This window comes from Lynx rufus, unplaced genomic scaffold (genome assembly GCF_022079265.1).
Source record: "Lynx rufus isolate CCGP_SWC_20201006 ecotype Redwood Valley unplaced genomic scaffold, mLynRuf1.p SCAF_23, whole genome shotgun sequence".
NCBI lineage: Eukaryota > Metazoa > Chordata > Mammalia > Carnivora > Felidae > Lynx > Lynx rufus.
Genome location: NW_025814838.1, coordinates 22396388 through 22415362, shown reverse-complemented (window position 1 = coordinate 22415362; position 18975 = coordinate 22396388). Strand labels below are relative to the sequence as shown.

At 54.6% G+C, this 18975-nt stretch overlaps 8 non-coding genes across 8 annotated transcripts; 7 read left to right on the top strand and 1 right to left on the bottom strand.

Moving 5' to 3' along the window:
• Positions 1-1241: 1241 nt before the first annotated feature.
• TRNAP-CGG (transfer RNA proline (anticodon CGG)) lies at positions 1242-1313 on the top strand. The gene has a single exon. It is a non-coding gene; the product is annotated as a tRNA-Pro (tRNA).
• A 5331-nt stretch (positions 1314-6644) lies between these two features.
• Positions 6645-6717, bottom strand: TRNAR-CCU (transfer RNA arginine (anticodon CCU)). The gene has a single exon. It is a non-coding gene; the product is annotated as a tRNA-Arg (tRNA).
• Positions 6718-7863: 1146 nt separating this feature from the next.
• Positions 7864-7936, top strand: TRNAK-CUU (transfer RNA lysine (anticodon CUU)). Its single transcript has one exon. It is a non-coding gene; the product is annotated as a tRNA-Lys (tRNA).
• Positions 7937-10433: 2497 nt separating this feature from the next.
• TRNAP-UGG (transfer RNA proline (anticodon UGG)) lies at positions 10434-10505 on the top strand. The gene has a single exon. It is a non-coding gene; the product is annotated as a tRNA-Pro (tRNA).
• A 1152-nt stretch (positions 10506-11657) lies between these two features.
• Positions 11658-11729, top strand: TRNAP-AGG (transfer RNA proline (anticodon AGG)). Its single transcript has one exon. It is a non-coding gene; the product is annotated as a tRNA-Pro (tRNA).
• Positions 11730-15491: 3762 nt separating this feature from the next.
• TRNAK-CUU (transfer RNA lysine (anticodon CUU)) lies at positions 15492-15564 on the top strand. Its single transcript has one exon. It is a non-coding gene; the product is annotated as a tRNA-Lys (tRNA).
• Positions 15565-16017: 453 nt separating this feature from the next.
• TRNAP-AGG (transfer RNA proline (anticodon AGG)) lies at positions 16018-16089 on the top strand. Its single transcript has one exon. It is a non-coding gene; the product is annotated as a tRNA-Pro (tRNA).
• Positions 16090-18590: 2501 nt separating this feature from the next.
• On the top strand, positions 18591-18663 carry TRNAR-CCU (transfer RNA arginine (anticodon CCU)). The gene has a single exon. It is a non-coding gene; the product is annotated as a tRNA-Arg (tRNA).
• The last annotated feature ends 312 nt before the right edge of the window (positions 18664-18975 follow it).

Sequence of the window (18975 nt, the reverse complement as noted above, 5' to 3'; positions counted from 1 at the left end):
ACTCACCAAGGAGGAAACTTGCGTGACCCTCTGTCACAGGATCACATGGGGAATGGAACTGGGGGGGTCACTTGTGTCCTTGGCCTCTGAGACTTGCAGAGCTAGAGGTCAGTGCCGCCGCCCCTCCCCGTCTCAAATTAGCCAGCCTGGGTATCTGGGCATGTCCTGGGAAGAAAGGACCATCATTCCCTTACCTCTTTTAAAAAGACTGGAGCGGTGAAATGAGGGCTGGGCTAGATTTATTCCAGGAATGCAGGGTTGGTTTTATGTTCAAGATCGATCAAAGTAGTTACTCATGTTGAGGGAATGACCAAGAACAGTCATGTGGTCTTCAGAAATGTTGGTAAAAACGCCCGGATTCAATGCACGCCTGTATTCATCAGGGTTTCTGGTTTCTCTATTTTATGACGGTTTGACCTCTTGGGGGCCCTGCCGGCTGAGGCGAAACCCCTCCACCCAGGGCTAATTCCCAGAGAGAGGAAACAATTTGCCCGCCAACAGGACTTTCGTAGGCAAACCAGCCAACGCTGCGTCCAAACTCCTATCCACCTCCTCACCTGACTCAGGCACCACCCCTGCCCTAAGTCACCTGCGGCAGATACCAGACAACGAGGGACAGCCCCTGCGTCCCGCATCTCACTGAATTAGTCAAGCTAGCCGATCCGAAACTCTTCACCCTGCCTTGGTTTGCCTTTCCCACCGAAACGGTTCGCCCCGAACTGCGGGAAGTTCCCAAAGGGGGTCGTCGCCCATCCCGCGGGGCTTAAGGATGAGCAGCGAGAAGCGGGGTCCTGGGGTCCGCTGCGGGCTCTCCCTTCTCCCGCGCCCAGACTGGCTTCCCTGGCGCTGAGCGCATAAAATGGACCGGTCACCTCCTCCTTCGCCTCTTCCTCCTCCTCGACCCCGTCTTACGGGACCAGGCCTGCTTGGTGCCGGTCCCCTTCCTCTCGTCTGCCCCCCAGCCGGCCTCCATAGCCCCCACCGCCGTGGCCGCCTGAAGCCTCGGGGTCCCCCGCAGAGCGAGTGCTCTTGCCGCACGGGCCCTCCGGCTCACCCGAGCCCCTCGTCCTCCCCTCCCCCACAGTATGCTCCCCACTCCCCTGGGGGCAGGAATCGGCCCCCGATCCGGGGCATCAGCCGAGCCGTCCTCCTGGGACGGCGCCGCTCAGCCAGCCTGGGATTGAGCCGGAGGTCACGCGAACAGTTGTGTGCGAAGCTCAAGCAACCTCCCATGTGTGCGAGGCTCGTTGGTCTAGGGGTATGATTCTCGCTTCGGGTGCGAGAGGTCCCGGGTTCAAATCCCGGACGAGCCCGGGGCGCGCGCCCCTGCTTTCTACCCTTTTACAAGGGGAATATGGAGCTCAGGCCCTTCCTTCCCGGGGACCTGACGGGGCTGGGCCGCTCGTGCTCTTGGGGGTTGTGGGGGAGAGCGGCGGGGCTTCGGGCTACAGGCTGGGGCGGGGAGGGGGGCGCGGTCGGCCAGTCCACTTGGTGGCCAGCCCAGCTGCTCTCCTCTCTGCCACCCCCGCGGGACCCCTGTTTCCTCCAGCGGGCCCGCCTGAGATGCGCTGACGTGTCTCAAGGAAAGTGAGGGCTCTTACTACGTGTGGCAGCGACATTTTGGGTATATTAGGTTATGTAAAATATATTATCTCCATCAATTTTACCTATTTCTTTTTACTTACTGTTGTGCGTTTTCGTGTGCCACTAGAACATTTTAAGTGGCAGGCGTGGCTCATATTTGTGGCCGGCAATAACGCACCACGCTGGGCCAGAGGCATGACTCTCATTGTGGGACGCAGAGGTCCTAGCTCCAAATGCGGATCGACCTCTTGATGGTAAAAAAAAGTTCCCTTCCGGTTTCGGCACCGCAACCGGGGGTGGCCCTCCCTCCCCGCCTGGGTTCTGGACCCTGGACGAGACACTCGGCCATGCAGACGCTGTTTTCCCCATCTGTGAAATGGGAACAGTTCTGATTCAGAACGATTTATTTAAACGACCGTCTTTTCCGCCCCTGGTTCGAAGCGCCCACTTTTTCACAAATCAAGAGTCTGAGTGTATGTGGTTCTAAGACTTCGCTGCTTCGTACCGCGGTCTGTTTACTCTCGTGCCCAACCCAGTTTAGCTTTCATGGGCAAGTCTTGATATCCAGGCGTGTGACTCTCTCAAATATGTTTTGGTGATCCCTGGCCCTTTGCACTTCCATGTGAGTGTGAGAATCAGCTTGTCAGTTTACACAGAAATGGCGATGGGGCGTTTGACTGGTACAGCCTTGATTCCGTAGGGCATTTCCAGGTCATTTGATGCCATTACGATATTGAGTCTTTCAACTCATAAACATGGTATGTCCCCTCATTTATTAAGGTCTTCTTTAACTTCTCACAGTAGCGTTTTATATTTTTTCTGAGATACGTCTTGCATATCTTCCATTAGAAGTTTTGCTACGTATTTGATGTTGTTGAAACTATCGTAAATTGCATCCCTTTGGATAGAATGTGTGATTTTTTGCAGATATGTATGAAATACAACCAATTTTTACGTATCAGTCTTGGATCCAGTAAAATTGTGAAACTCGTGTCATTTCTAATTTACAGAATTTTCTGCATATTCAGGCACATCATCTGTGAATAATGGCAGTATCACTTAATTACTTCTGATCTTTATTTATACCTTAAAAAAATTTTTTTTTAATGTTTATTTCCGAGGCAGAGAGAGACAGAGCATGAGTGGGGGAGGGGCAGAGAGACACAGAATCCTAAGCTGTCAGCACAGAGCCCGATGCGGGGGCTTGAACTCACAAACCCTGAGACCAGGACCTGAGCCGCAGCCGGTCGCTCAACCGGCCGAGCCACCCAGGCGCCCCTCTTTATCACTCATTTTAAGCAATTTGATTATGATATGCCATGATATAGTTTCCTTCATATTTCTTTTTAAATTATCTATCTATCTATCTATCTATCTATCTGTTTTATTTGAGAGAGAGAATGAAAGGAGAGAGAGGGACAGAATCCTAAGCAGGCTCCATCCTCCACGTGGAAGAGGCTGATGTAAGGCTGATCCCACGACCCTGGATCATGACCTGAGCAGAAATCAAGAGTCGGTGCTCAACCGACTGAACCACCCAGGAGCTCCTCCTTCAGACTTCTTATGCCTGAAGTTTGTTCGTTTTTTTTTTTTTTTTTTTTTTTTTTTTTTTTTTTTTTTTTTTGGTGGGGGGGAGTCTGTGGATTTACAGTTTGGGTCAAATTTGGAAATTTTATCATTTTTTCAAATATTTTTCTGTTTCTCCCATTTGCAGGTATTCCAACTATGCACATATCAGTCTCCTTGAAATCGTCCCAAAGCCGCCGATGTTATGTTTCCAGTCTTTCCTTTCTGTGGATTTTATTTTTAATCATGTCTATCGCTATGCCTTCAAGTTCACTAATCTTTTCTTTTACAATGTCTAATCTGCCACTAATCTCACCCAGTGTACTTTTTACCTCAACTATTGTAGTTAATCTACAGAAGTTAAATTGGCTGTTTTTCTCTGTGTCTTCCACATCTCTACATATTCAATTTTTCCTCTAGCTTCTTAAATATATAAGGGTTTTGGGGGCGCCTGGGTGGCGCAGTCGGTTGAGCGTCCGACTTCAGCCAGGGCACGATCTCGCGGTCCGGGAGTTCGATCCCTGCGTCAGGCTCTGGGCTGATGGCTCGGAGCCTGGAGCCTGTTTCCGATTCTGTGTCTCCCTCTCTCTCTGCCCCTCCCCCGTTCATGCTCTGTCTCTCTCTGTCCCAAAAATAAATAAACGTTGGAAAAAAAATTTTTAAAAATATATAAGGGTTTTAATATCCTTGTCTACCAATGCTATTATCTGCTTCATGTCTGAGTCACTATTAATTATTTTCTCCTGACTATGGGTATATTTTCCTGCTTCTTTTCATGTCTGCTAATTTTTAATTGAATGCCAGATGTTTACAATCTTATTCTGGGGGGTGCTGGATACTTTTGTATTCCTATACACATTCTTGGACATTTTTCTAGGATGTGTGGTTAAATTTCTTGGAAACAGTTTTATTTTGGGGCGGTCTTGCTTTTATTTACTTATTTTTAAAGATTTTATTTTTTGAGGCACACCACACCCAACATGGAGTTTGAACTCATGACCCCGAGATCAAGAGTCCCATGCTCCATGGACTGAGCCAGCCAAGCACCCCCGGGGTCTTGCTTTTACAGTTAGGTAGGTGGAATCTGACTTGGCCTATGAGGGGGTTTTTCTTTACAGCTGGTATCATGGTACTTCCTAGTCCTTCCAGGGATGAAAACCACAGCAAGCAGGGGTCCAGACACTCAGTGGTGGGGTCCACAGAGGGCAGGTGTCCTCAACACCCATAAACACAGTTGGTCCCCTGGTTAGGCTTTGCTAAGGGCTAAGTATCGGGTTTGAGTCTGACTCCGGGACTTTGCTTTCCCGGAGGGCTTGAGGTTCCTCCTGGACCTGGAGAACCACGGAAAGTTCCCAGTGTTGGCTAGCTTACTTGGCAAAGCACAGCGCCCTCTCCCAGTCTGGGTTGGGAGCTCCACTCTGGCCTTTGTCCTGGGCTCATTAGCCACAGCCCGTTCCATTTCCCCCAACCTCAGAAAGGTCTCCCCATCTCAGAAAGGGTTCTCAGTTCCAGGCAGCTGCACAAAGATCTGCAGGGTCAACGCTGGGCCCATTTATTGCCGGGAATCCTAGGGAATCGCTGAGAAAATCAGCCAATGGCAGAAGCCACACTCACCGCGCCCCCGCCCCCCAGCTCCTCTCCGGATTTATTTGACGTGAGGACCTAATTGACAGCCAGCAAGAGCGGTGCTCCCTATCTTCAGGGAGGATGCAAAATCCTGCCAGCTTTCGTGGCACTGCCGGGCCGGTGCGGTCCCCCTCGTGCACCCTCTCCCGGGTCAGATTTCTCAAAATGTAGGCTTTGTTCAGGATAAAATGAACCAAGGGCAGAGGCCCACGTGAACGTTTCTGGCCTCAGCCAGCTGTGAGGGTCTTGGCGGTGTGGAGGGGAAAGCAGAAGGCCCTCTCTAGCCCGGGGCACGCGCAGGAGGGGGACCCAGTCGGTCACAGAAACACCAAATGTAAGGTGTCAGCATCCGCAGTGGGGGGAGGGGGGCTGATCAGCAGCACCGTCCCTGCAAATCTGATGTCCAAGGTGGGGCTCAGTTCTACAGTCTTGAAACTAAGGGTTTTACTGAGCCTAGCCAGGAAACTTCAGCAGGTCCCCCCACCCCCAGCCCCAGTCCATCAGAGGACTTCGGGAGGCGACAAAATGTCCGGGTTGAGTCAGGCCCTGAGTGGGGCGTGGCCCGTCCTGGGATCTACCCCTCCAGGCACAGAGCGCGCTCTGTGCAGCCTTAAAGGTCTGGGATTACGGACAGGTGGCTCTAGGACCTCCTATCCGGCACCTCCCCCACGCCCGTCATCGCCGACAAGGGATAAGGAAATCGGCCACCCGCGGCTGGTGTGGACAGAGATGCGAGGAGCCTGGCCTGGAGCTGCCGGGGAGTCCGGTGAGGGGGGCGAACAGGGTTGGAGCACGTGCTGACATTCGGGCGGTGGACTCAGATCCACTTCACGGATGGGCTCTGTGGCCGCTTGGTGGCCACCTCGGTCCCCAGGCCCGAGGTGAAGAAAAGACAAAGGCTCTCCCACTCTCACACTTGATTTAAATAAGTCACATTAACTGGACGATAAGTGTGGGTTCTAGCCTTCTGATTTCTCTCAGGATGACTCACTCCAGGCTTCTTTTGAAATATCAAAATATCAAATATCATTTTCCCCGCTTCCTCCTTGCCACCGTCGGGGTCCTGCCCTGCAGTGGACATCTGCATCTTCAGGACTTCGGCATCCACGGCCCCACCCCACCCCATCGGTGAGATTTAGGGACACAGCTCCGCTAGGGGACACTAGGGCCTGGTCCTGGTCCAACAGGCAAGGCCGTTGGAGGAAGAACACCCCCCCCCCACCCCCCGGGGCAGGTTGTCATGTTTCTCCAGGAAGAGAGCCCCCCCACCCGGGGGGTGGATCCCCCTCCTCCAGGAATTGTGGGGTTTGGGGAAGGGAGACTAGGATTCTGCTCTTGGGATTGTTATTCCCGGACCCCGGAGGGTTCAGTATTTGAAGGTATGTGTGATCGTTCTCTTCTAGATGTTTCTGTCTTTTTTTGCACGTGGGTCCAGATTGGGACGATATGCCGGGTATGGTCCATGGGACTTTCTCGGCTCTCCATTCCCCCCAAACCCCGCCAAAAGCTAAGAAGAGCCACCCCGCACACAGGTTCCAGGGATCAGGACCACCCTCACCCCCTTACCAGGAAAGCTAGAGGAATTTAACCAAAGGGCTAATGGGTGGTGGCCCAGAAAAAGTTCTGCCCTCAGCCCCACCCATCAGCACCCAAACCAGCTGAGCGCAGGCGTGCTTTCCGCTCTGTGAGACACCCCTCACCCGCCCCCCAGCTAGCTCCAGTCCCTTCTTTCCTCACCTTCGCGGGTATTAAAGAAAACACCCGTGCCCCGACCTCGGGGTCCTAGGAGGTGCCGCTCCCGGGGGGGCTGACAACAGTCTGGCCACAGAAACCACCCCAGCGCAGGAATGTCAAAAACACGACTACCCTACCCCGGGTGGGACTCGAACCCACAATCCCTGGCTTAGGAGGCCAGTGCCTTCTCCATTAGGCCACCGGGGCGTGCCCCTGGGGCGCAGGCTCCCTGGCCAGCACCGCCCCCTTCCTCACTCCCCGCTGGGCTGGCGTGCGGGCACCTCCACGGGTCTCTGAACGCCGGGCCTCGGGCAGCATCGGCGCGCGAGACCCGTGGAGGTGCCCGCGCGCCGATGCTGCCGGAGGCCCCGCGTTCAGGGCGACGTCTGTCCCCCGCATGTTGCTGCGCGGCTTCTTCGTTTCGGGCCGCGAGCGGGCGGGGAGTCCTGGCACCACCCCGTCCCGTCGGGTCCCGGTGCCGCCCCCGCTCCGCAGCCGCCCGAGTCCCCGCCGCGCCTCGCGGGGGCGAAGGTGGGGGCCGGGCGGCCGAGGGAAGCGTCCCCGCGCGTGCGTCTCGGGAATGGACCGCAGAGGCCCGAGCCGAATCCCCCCTCCCCTTTGTGGTATCGGGGGACACTTGGGGGGACCATCCCTCGGGTCCCTTCTCCCGCGGCGAGGTGGGCGATCAGAGTCCCTAAGGGCCCGACCCGTCGTCTTCGTCCTTTGGTTTGAGGTACGGTGCTTGTTTGGGGGACGAGCGGCCCTGCGCCCGAGCCTTGGGCGTCCCCGAGTGTCCAGATTCTGCTGGTTCCGGGGGTGGGGGGAGGGCAAGAAGGTGTCTCGCCTTTCTAGTGCCAGCACAGATAGGACAGGTGGTGGCTGCGGTTTTCTCCTGCTGGGGAGAAGTGTCCCTCACTCCGCGTCGTGCAGAGGGACCCCGCTGGGAAGGACCCCGGGACCTGAGGACAAGGAACGAGGTGGGGCGCGAGCCGGGACCCTCCGCACTCGCACTCGGACCCGCGCAGGCCCCTGTCCTCCGACAACGCCCTCGGGACTCGGACCCAAGACCCTGCTGCCGGAGAGGCGGCCGCAGCTCCCCCGGATTCTGGGCGCCGGGCCTGCGGACTCCGGGAGCCCAGATCCCAAGCCTTGCCACCTGAGGTCGCAGGAGGTGGCTCGTTTCCTTCACCGCGGGGGCTTCGGCGGGTCGTTTCACGTTCAAAGATTGGGACCTCGTCCCCAGGCCTGGAGGGGCGGCTCCTCCGTTTCGCCCGGCCGCACCCCCAGAACCTCTGCAGCCAAGTCACCGGAGGCTTCAATACAAAGGACAGAGCGCCCGGGGGTGTTCCGGTCGCCCGGCTAGCTCAGTCGGTAGAGCATGAGACTCTTAATCTCAGGGTCGTGGGTTCGAGCCCCACGTTGGGCGGGTGTACCTTTTGGGCTTCAGCAGGCTTTTCAACAACTCCTAATCCCCACCCTGAGATCTTCCTGAGAAAACAAACCTCTGGTTGCTCATTCTATGACAAGAGCACGCGGTTCGTGGGTGTAACCTTTACCCTCAAGGGAGACATTCTGAGGCACTTTATCTTTAGAGTTTTAGTTTTTAGGGGCGGTGGTGGCTTAAGCCTAGAAAGGCAGAGCCAAGCCTACAGGGGCAGGTCCCTATAGGTGGGGTCTAGGTCCTTTCCCCTACGGACCGGGTCCCCCTGCCTCACTCACAGGCGTGAGTCGGCTTTGGGTCAGTCAGGATCAGTCCGTGGGGCCTTCTCCACCCCTCATCCCAGATGACTCTCACATCCCCCACCTTCTCCAGGGGTGGGTGATGAGGTTGTCAGACCACAGGGTAGGCCCAGATGGGGGTAGTGGAGGGGGAAGCATCAGATCTGTGCACCTGGGAACCCAGAACAAGAGATGATCTGTCTCCAGAGAAGGGGAGTGGGCACGGGGTCAGGCAGGAAGGGAACACCGATCCCGGAGGCCTCCACAGTGTGGGAACTAGGTGAAGGGGCCGAGGATCCTCCCTGGTCCCCCTGCTTACGGTTCTGCTTCCTTTCAGACTCTACTCTTCTCCCCACTCAGTCTGCTGTCCTTGAGGAGGATGAGCTGAGGCTCTTATCCCAGGGACATGGCCTGAAGTCCACCTTGGGCCCACCTTTTATAGCCCTGGACCTGTGGGTGTAAGTGAGGCCTTCACCTAGACATTGTGGGCTCCCAGCTTGAACAAATCTTACCATCTGTCTGTTGTGAGGCCCAGACCAACCTGGAACCCATAAAAGAGAATAACCCAGATGATACGCCAAGATGTGGCCTCCTGGCACTTTCCAGACACATTCGATTCAGGCCCCCAGGAGTGAGCTGCCTCCCCTGCCCTCAGTAGCCCTTTGGGACACCCTGGCCCTGCAGGGATGGACAGAGAAAGCCAGGAGCCCAGGTGATGGTGAAGACAGCGGAGGGAATAAGGAACAGACACGTTTAGAATTAAACCTGACCCCAGTGACAGGGGCCAATTTCTGGGGCTTTCTGCTCTCCCCACCCAATTGCAGGTGGCTCTACTCCCTCTGTGCCTGCCTTCCTTACTCCAGCCTGGCAGTGCTTCCCTGCAGGGACCCCTCCCAGTGTCTACGAGACCCTGTTCACAGCCCTCCTGTCGCTGGGAAACTATTAGCAGGTTGGTACTCACTGTACCCCCGGCCTCAGCCTCAGGGGAACTCTGTGCTTTCTGGAGAGATCCTGTGGGGGGGGGGTGGGATTTTCCTTGGCTTGTGGGCTGGGGCCTTGAGCCTTCCCCTAGATGGGAAACGTGCAGAACACACATTCTGGGCAGTTCTTTTAGGGCTGCAGGAGAGCTACAGGACTAGGCTCCACTATTTTCCATCTGGGCCCCGCAGATCTGGGCCCCCGAAACCCAGCCTCTCAAGGCCCTCAGTTTATCCAGCTGTGAAGTGGGGATAATCCCAGCTCATGACTCAAAGATTTGTTTGGGATATTAACTTACTTAACTTTTGTTGTTGTTGTTGTTGTTGTTGTTGTTGTTGTTGTTGTTGTAAAGTATTTAGAACACTGCCCTGAGACATTAACTCCTGTCCCAGCTTCAAGTTTGCTTGCCGGCCCCAGTCCTCCTTCCTGACTGAACCGAGCAACTCCCGGCTGGTGGAAGCCCAGGTTTTCTCTCTGAGGCCCCTCTTAGTTCTCTCCTTTCCTGCGTCTTCTGCTTTCCCATTTCACACTCGTCCGGACCCCTTTGGGCAGGAACTCGAACAGTCTCTTGTCCCAAATTGGCAGACCCTGGCTCTGCCCCACTCCCTGCGAAGGAGCTGGATCTCAAGACCCGAACTCAGTGTCAGAGTTCAGCGAAGTATTTCAAGGGAATGAGGAGTCGAGGGGTCAGGCCTGTTTTCCCGCCCCTGAGAAGGGGCCCCAATGATCAGTAGTTTGTGAGTTCCAGTATCTGTTCCGTCTTCCCCCGCCCACTCCCGTCCGCGGCCAATGTAGAGCGCTCCAGCCCAGGAAGACAGGCGCCGCTGATTGGAGGCAGAGCGTCGGTCCCGGTTTGCGACCAACTGCGGGTGAGCTGTGTCCCTCGCAGTCCACCCTGGGCACAGCTGCAGTTCTCTTTCCTTCGCTGGATGCAAGCCTGGGCCGGAGACGAGCCCTGCCCTGCGCGCTGCCGCGATCAGCTGCGTAGCTGGGAAGCGGTGGGTTGGGGAGAGGCCGCGGTTCGGTCTTCCTTCCGCTGGGGCCGCTTGTGGAGCGTTGATGAGCCTAGAACTAACCCTCGGTCCGAAATCTGACAGAGGCTGCGAACCCGCGAACCCACAGGGCCGGCTTCACAGGTGCACGCGCTGACAACTGAGCTATCGGGGTGATTTCAGCGCTTCCGCGTGCGTCAGCGGCAGAAGAAGGAGGGAGAGACGTGTCGTGGTGGCTCGTTGGTCTAGGGGTATGATTCTCGCTTTGGGTGCGAGAGGTCCCGGGTTCAAATCCCGGACGAGCCCCCCTCCGTTTTCCCGTCCGCGTTTTCAGCGGAGACGGCACCCACCAGGCTGAGGCTCCCGATGGCACAGCCCGTGTGGGACCTAGGGCACCGTGAGTCGTGAGACGCCCATGGTCTGTATCTCCCGTGGCTGGGATTCCGCGGCACCGAGGTTAAAGGAGACCGCTCGGGGAAGTAAGAGGAGGTTATCCAAAGTAAGGCAAAGTGCATCGTTAGTTCTTCCGGGGGTACAGATGATCTCCGCTGGAGTCTCAGGTGAGTCCTACCCTTAGCTTGATTTTTTTTGGGGGGGGGAGGGAGGAGGGGAGAGAGGGAGCGACACCCCGGATTCCGTGGGCAGAATTTCATTCCCCCGGGCTTGCCCAGATGAGAGCTCAAGGAAATGCGCGCCATGGATGGGGAGGGGTGGTGGTTAGGTGGTCAGACAGCACAAAGCGAACCCGCTAGCCCAGATCTGCCGGGTCCTCGGGGGATGGGTCGCGCCTGGACACGGGGAGGGACACAGAGACAGCAGAGTGCCGGGAACCCGACCCCCGATCCCTGGACGCAGTCCTTCTGCCCCAAGGGCGGTGTCCTCATCCTCCCCACTCCCTGAGGACCTGAAGACCCTCCTCCCGCCCCTGCTGAGCCGGGGAGGGCATCCCTGAGCCGCCCCGGTGCGGGGTCTGGTTGATGGTCTGATCCACCCCCCTCCAGGGGCCAGCCCCTCCGGGCCGAGGTCACCCTAGGGCAGGAAGGTCGCTGGCCGCCTGGTTTAGTCAGCTTCGTGGGTTGTAGGCTCCACGTCGGAAACTCGATGTCTTGGTTTGATCTTGCCAGGGGCGGGAGAGGGGAGAGCAGCCGGGAGGCGCTCCTGCAGAGTGACCGCAGGGCGGCGCGGGGACTCACGGACCCCCTGCCCGGCTGGCCGCCCTTGCGCGCCGGGGGCGGAGCGCGGAGCGGAATCGGCGAGGCCACCTTGTTGGGGGCACGCAGGAACCGCTCCCCACTTTATGGGCGCAGGGAGTGTTAGGTTCCCCCCACGGCCGTGGATCCCAACCTCTAGCCCTTCTCCACGGATCTGAAACCGATTCCCCTCCCCGCGCTGCTGCGCCGTTCCCGCCCTGGACGCCCTATCGGTCACAAAGAGGAGATTGGACACGAGCTGCAGCAGGGCTCGTTGGTCTAGGGGTATGATTCTCGCTTAGGGTGCGAGAGGTCCCGGGTTCAAATCCCGGACGAGCCCTTCTTTTTGTCTCCCCGTGGATCGGAGCTGGCCCGAGACCCCCACCCCCACCCCCGCGCCAGGCTCCACCGGGGGAGGGAATCTTAAAAAGGCCTCAAGCTGGCTCAGTGCCGCCCACCGCTGCCTTTAAAATTTAATTGGGGCCCAGTCGCCAAAGCGTTGATAGAGCCACGTCTCTAAATGCTGCTTTGTCGGTCGGAGTTGGAGGCACCGGGGTGGGAGAAAGATGTCCTTCCTGTGCACCAGGACGCCTTTGGAGCGGCAAGGCGGGGCCCCCAGCGCGGTCCCGGGCTCAGGAGTGCGGGAGCTTGAGGACTAGCCATGGACTTCTGGTTTTTGCAGCGTGGCGGGAGGGACCCCCAGACGCCGAGCCCTTCCCCCCACACATGGGCGTGGCCTCCTGGGGCTCTCCCCGCAGCCCCTGCCCTGGTCCCTGCCTTGGTCGGGTCCCCTCCCCCCTTTTCTGCAGCTCCGGCTGTGTGTGGATGGGGGTCGCCTTCGCCGCGTGAGAAACCGACCGGGTCCTGCCAACACGTCGAAGCTTGAAAACCTAAGCATTTGAAGAATAGTGGGCGTATTGGTCTGAGACCGTGAACTCGTTGCCCCACTAGCTAAAAGGTCAAACAGATGTTAACACTTTAAAACTGTATTAGAGAATAATATGTTGCACGTGTGACTAAGCCCGACAGACCACGTTCAAGAGCTCTACAAGGGTGGACGCTGTTTTGCAGAACCTTGAGGCGGGGATGCCTCCAGGTGCCAAATTCCTATAAAACACTCCCTCAGGGGGGAAGGCACCTTTCCTCCCAGTACCGGAACTGAAAGGAAAGTGGGACTCAGGGGACAGGGATGAACTCCTCCAGCCTTTCCCTGCTCGTCGTCGGGCTCCGGGCCCAGGGAAAGCACTTCTGTGGAGTTGCAAGTTCCCAGCAGATGTCTTCAGCATGTGTGGAAACAAGAGTGCCATGGTGTGACAGGACCTTCTGCCTCTTAGAGGATCTGAAGGATGTTACACCGGAGAGAAGGAAGCAAAAGAACGTGGTGGTGGAGAGGACCATGGTGTTGGACAACTGTTGGTCTTCCTTTTTGTTGAGGATGGTGAGTTTGAGAGCGCACTATGAACCAAGGATCATGAACAATCCAATTCTGTGTACTTGAGGACCGATTGGGGGAAAAAAAACAAAACCCTCAAGTAGAAGATTTAATTTAAAGTGACCCATGAATGGTAAGTCCTTGAGCCCCTGGCAGAAATCAACAACAATTTTCTGTGCAGAGGCACTTTTATTCTAGGTCTCACAGAATTCCATACATCAAGAAATTTAGAAGGGAAATGGGCAACTCACAAAACAAACAAGAACAACAAGGAAATAAGGCACCATGAGCAACAACCAATGAACAACAAGCAATGGAAATAAAATTGCCAAGATTTCAGATGCTAAGATTGTAAGACACAGATCATAATACAACTAATCTTACTATGCATAAACTAATGGAAGACTAATTAAAATATCTTTGAGAACAGAAGCTATGTAAAATGCTCTAGAAGATTGAAAAAGATGTAAATTCCTCTAAAAATGAAAACACACAAAAAGTGAAACAAAATTCAACAGATGTATCTAACAGCTTAAAAAGGTGCAGAAATAGTAAATGAAAAATAGGTCAAAATATATACCACAAAACCCCAAAAAATCCCAATATGATTACAGATTAAGCAACACACCTTAGAAGTTCCATGATTGAAGAACAAATTACAAAGAAAGTTCGAAGAAATACATACTTTAAAATAAATGAAGGTGAAAATACTGTATACCAAAACCTGTAAGACCTAGCTAAAGCAGTAGTTGATAGTCTTAGATGCATATAATAGAAAAGAAAGGTTGAATAGTAATGTCAAGAAGTTAGAAAAAGAACAGCAAAAATAAACCCAAAGAAGTTAGAACAAGGGAAAAAATAATAAGATAGGAAATCAGTGAACTAGAAAACAAGCATACTGTAGAGATTAATGACAAATCCTCAAGCAGATCTTGAAAAAAAAAGTTATTGATAAAACTTTGCAAAAACTGATTACAAAATAAAGGAAGAAGACACACAACCCATATCAGGGATAAGAATGACTTCACAGTCATTACATAACTTAAAAGCATATGCTAAACAGCTTTGTGAAAACTTAGAAAAATACATAATTCTTTGAATTAAAAAAGCATGCCTTGTGCCTGAGTGGCTCAGTCAATTAAAGCATCTGACTTGATTCAGCTGAGGTCTCGATCTCAGGGTTGTGAGTTCAAACCCCGTGTTGGGCTCTGCGCTGGGCAGAAAGCCTTCTTAAAAAACAAACAAACAACAACAACAAACATGCCTTGATGGGATCAAAATGGAATAAAAATGTAAATGACCTTTAAATCAATAAAGAAAATGAATCAATGGTCAAAAATTATCCTCCAAAGAAAATTATTGACTCAGATGGCTTCAGTGGGGGCATGCTACCAAACATTCAAGAAACTAAATTTTAATCTCACACAAAATCTTTCACAGAATAGAAGACGGAATCCCACAACACATTTTACGAGGCCAGCACAACTCTGATATGAAAACTAAACAGCACGAAAAAGAATTTTAAAAGCACATAATCTATAATCTCATGGAAATGGATGGAAATTCTAAAACAAAATACTAGCAAGCCAAATCTTATGACATATAAGAAGGATAATATTCCATGGCCAAGTCGAGTTTATCCTAGGGAATGCGAAGTTTATTTGACATTAGACAAATCTGATGTATGCAACAAATTCAAGGAAAAGTACTCAATATAATCTAACTTCCATTTATGACTTTTAAAATTCTTAGGAGGGGCGGCTCAGTGGGTTAGGTGTATCACTCTTGATTTTGGCTCAGGTCAAGATCTCCTGGTTGGTGGGTTTAAATGTTGCTTGGGGCTCTACCCTGACAGTGCAGAGCCTGCTTGGGATTCTCTCTCCCCCTCTTTCTACCCTCTCCTGCTCATCCCCCCCCCCCAAATAAATAAACATTTAAACAAATTCTTAGCAAACTAGCAAAAGGAGATAACACCCACAATTACCAAAAATTATCTACAAAACACTACAGCAAACTTCATACTTGATAGTGAGTCCCTGGCAATATTGTCTTTGAGGTTGGAGATAGAAGGATGCTGTCACTCTTTCTATTGAACATTTTGTGGGAGAAACTGGGCCACTCATACACTGCTGATGGGGAAGGAAAACGGTCTGGCCACGCTAGGAAACAATGTGGCAGTGTCTTTAAAAGGGAAACATAACTACCATATGACCTCGATTGCACCTTTGGGTATTTATTTGGGTGTTACATGTTTGTTAACAGCCCCCCCCCACCAAAAACAAAACAAAACAAAACAACCCCAAAAAACCCTGGAAATAATCCAGATGTCTGTCAAGGGGTCAGTGTTTAAACTAACTGTGGTACATCCTGTCTTAGGCTTTCTCTCCGCCGCTGGCTCCGGCCCCTTCACCCAGCTGCGGGGGCTACTCCTGGGCCTGACGCCAGGTCGGCCTCGGCGGGCACAGGGCCCAGGCGGGTTCCCCAGCTAGAGGCCCCGAGGACGGGAGGGAAGTCCTGCGCTGGCAGCACCCTTGCTGCAGTGGGGAATTTCTGTGGGGCCCGGGGGTCTTGGCTACTGAACCGTCCCTGGTGCTCAGGTCCAATTCATTACTTTACCTGGTTCCCATCAACTTCAGATCACTTTAGCATCTAGAGTCACGACCAAGGGGCGCCCGGCTAGCTCAGTCGGTAGAGCATGAGACTCTTAATCTCAGGGTCGTGGGTTCGAGCCCCACGTTGGGCGGCTTGTTTTCTTGGTTTGGGCCGTAAAACTCTGCAGGAGGCGTTGAGGAAGTCGTACGGACACCGGGGGCTGCGCCTCCACGCAACGTGTCCCACTGACCTAGAATCGAAAGACACGCAACGCTGCCCCTCCTACCGGGACCCCCGCGCTGGCTTTTGCCCCAAGGTGTCGTCAGGGTGCTCCTGGCCGCGAGGAATGTCTGCAGAGTGACTTCAGGGAGGCGCCGGGACGCACGGACCGTCTACGTGGCCTCGGGCTCCTTACTGCGTCAGCGCTGAGGCCACCGGATTGGGGGGGGGGGCGTGAGGGGCCCGCCCACCCGCTTCTGAACTCAGCCGTTCCCCGCGGGTCTGAAATCCGAAGCTCCTTCTCGCGTCACTTCCATGGTCCCGCCTGTCCCAACCCCCGGGTCGCCACGAAGTCATAAAGAGAGTCAGAGGCACGCGTCCCTGTGGCTCGTTGGTCTAGGGGTATGATTCTCGCTTAGGGTGCGAGAGGTCCCGGGTTCAAATCCCGGACGAGCCCTGTTTTGGTGTGTGTGTGTGTGTGTGTGTGTGTGTGTGTGTGTGTGCAAAACCCTCTCAGAGATTGAGGAATTGTCCCGGGACCTCAGCCACTGGGCGTGGAAACAGGACACTGCAAGAGAGAATTAAAAGAGAATCTTTGAAAGCCTACGGTCGACCCCGGGTGCTTTTTTTTTTTTTTTTTCAATGTTTATTTATTTGTGGGACAGCGAGAGACAGAGCATGAACGGGGGAGGGGCAGAGAGAGAGGGAGACACAGAATCGGAAACAGGCTCCAGGCTCCGAGCCATCAGCCCAGAGCCCGACGCGGGGCTCGAACTCACGGACCGCGAGATCGTGACCTGGCTGAAGTTGGACGCTCAACCGACTGCGCCACCCAGGCGCCCCCCCCGGGTGCTTTTTAAAAGTTTTTAAATCGGAATCCTGGGGATGCAGACGTGCAGGCCTCCCCGGGGAGGGCGCTCCTCCCTCGGCTGCGTCAGGTTTAGTGCAAGGCCAGTCGTTGGGGGAGGGGAATCCGTGAGAGGCGACGCTCCCCACAGTCACAACTTTGAGGTTCAAGTCCAGCAATGCCCGGGTGGCATTCAGAGGCCCGCTGCTGAGCATCCAGGATTTCATAGGCCGGTGCGCACTTGGGGAGGCGCTCGGGCCCTTCTCCCTTCTCCTTTCTTCCCCCACCTCCTCCCTCCATTTCCTTGTCCCTCCCCTGCCTTGGTCCCAGAGCCCACCAGGGGACCGAGTGCAGTCACGCCTAGGGTCCTGCGCTGCTCTCTGAACGTCAGGCTGTGAGGTCCAGGCGATCGGAGACCCAGGTGGGGTTTGACTTTGACCCCTAAGGAGTTCCAACCCCTGAGAGCTGCTTTCCACCACGGGTGAAGGGTCCCCCTTTCTGGGCAACTGTGGGCAAATCTCAGGCCAAATCTCTTTCTTCCAGAGCCCATGCAAGCCCCCGCGGCTGTCCGTCGAATCAGATTTCCTGGGGGGAGTCATCCCTGTCCCAAAGTTTTTTTTTGTTGGTTTGTTTTTAACCTTTATTTATTGTTTCTAAAAAATTGTTAGTAGTTTTGAGGAAATTGCTACAAAGAAAACCACCGGGAGAGACTGACAGTTTCCAGTAACACAAATGGGCGGGATTTGGGGGGGACCAACGCACTGGCTAAAAACAGCGGGAAATGCTGGATATTCAAAACAAACACACATAAAAGCGATGAAGAGCTTTCGAGAGAGTGAAAAAAAAAATTCCTGGCCACATTTACACGGATGTGGAAAACCACCGGGGTGCGTGGATCCCCAAACCTGTGGGACGCACCGAGAGCATTTGCCAATCTCCGCAAACAGGCGACGCGAAGGCAGAGAGCAGAACTTGCCCCTGAGTCCCGCCTTGAACCTGTGGCCCCGAGAGAGGAGGATGCATGGATGACCCCTGTCCCGCCCCCACGGGCCGCCGGCTGCGGCTGGACAGCGCGTTTCAGGGGGCCTTCGCCTTCTCCTGCTAAAATGCAGATGATTTTAAATAAAAGGCGAGTGAGTGCGGAGACCTCTCTCACCGGAAGGGCGAGGTCCCCCTCTCCCCCGAATTTTGTTGCACAAATGATAAAGGATACATTTGGAGGTGTGGCGCGAAGGAGGCTCTGAGGTCCCGGAGATCTTAGGGCGATGGGGAGAGAGAATCATGAGCGGCTCCAGATTCTGCTGAATTTTTTTTTTTTTTTTAATCATTGGCTACATTACAAGCCTCAGTGAATAACTGGGGGGGAGTGTTGCGAGGAAAATTGCAGGGTGTGTGTGCACGATACCCGGACCTTCGGCTCCAGGCAGCCCTAAGCGGAGGGGTTTGGTCTGGCGCTCGGTGCCAGTTCTCGCGCGCGAGCCTGGAAAGGTGAGGCCCAGGGTAGAATCTTCCGGGATGTCTCCATCCCCTGGATGTCAGCCAAGCCCGGAGGTGTGGCGCCCAGCGCGGGACCGCGGCGCAGGAGGCTCTCACTTCGGCCCGCGGGGGAGCCTCGGAGAGCCCGGAGGGTCGCCTCCTCCCTGCACGCTGTAACGGCCCCGCACCGTCTGCCTCCCAGCCCTGCGCTCTGCGGGGTCATTGGTCACGCTGGGCCCGGAGAGGACCGAACACTTGTCAACGACACAGCCCGGTGGCCAGGCCCAGCGCTCCACCGTCTGACCCAGCCGGAGCCCCCTACTGCACTCTGAATCCATTCATCCGAAGGAGAATCCAGTGCGTTTCTGAGCGTGGGACCCCTTCTGGAGCAAACAGAAGAGCCAGACTCCGCGAGGCCTGTGGAGGAGCTGCAGGAACGCAGGCAGAGGAGGGCGCTGCGGGTGGCGACTGCGCCCCCTTGCGCGGGAGCTCCGCGGAGAGGGGGCGCTTGTTTCCAGGAGGGCGGCTCTTCCTGGAGGCTGGAATACACACTACGGACTCGGCCTGGTTTTGAGTAAAAACCCAAAGCAATCTCTGGACCACTTTCTAGCCACTAAGCAAGCATCTTGGCGGTTGCCCCAGTGGCCTAATGGATAAGGCACTGGCCTCCTAAGCCAGGGATTGTGGGTTCGAGTCCCACCTGGGGTAGTGGGGTGGGTCTAACCTTTACATGTTAGAGGGACGTTTTAGGTTCCAGGAACCGTATCCCGAACGAGGTGATGGATCGGGTATAATCAACTCATGCTTCCAATGTTCAGACTTGCAGGGGCCTGAAAGATTCCAGTATGAGAGAGTTGTGATCCTATTTCCCTAAAATGGCAACTCCCAACCTTCAGCCCTTTTTTTGCAGGACTGCCCAAGAAAGAAACGGTGAACACGCAGAAACACACAGGGGAGGGGAGAGAAAAGAGACTCTAGCAAAATGCAGAGTATGGAACTCAACAGGTACACAGAAAATGT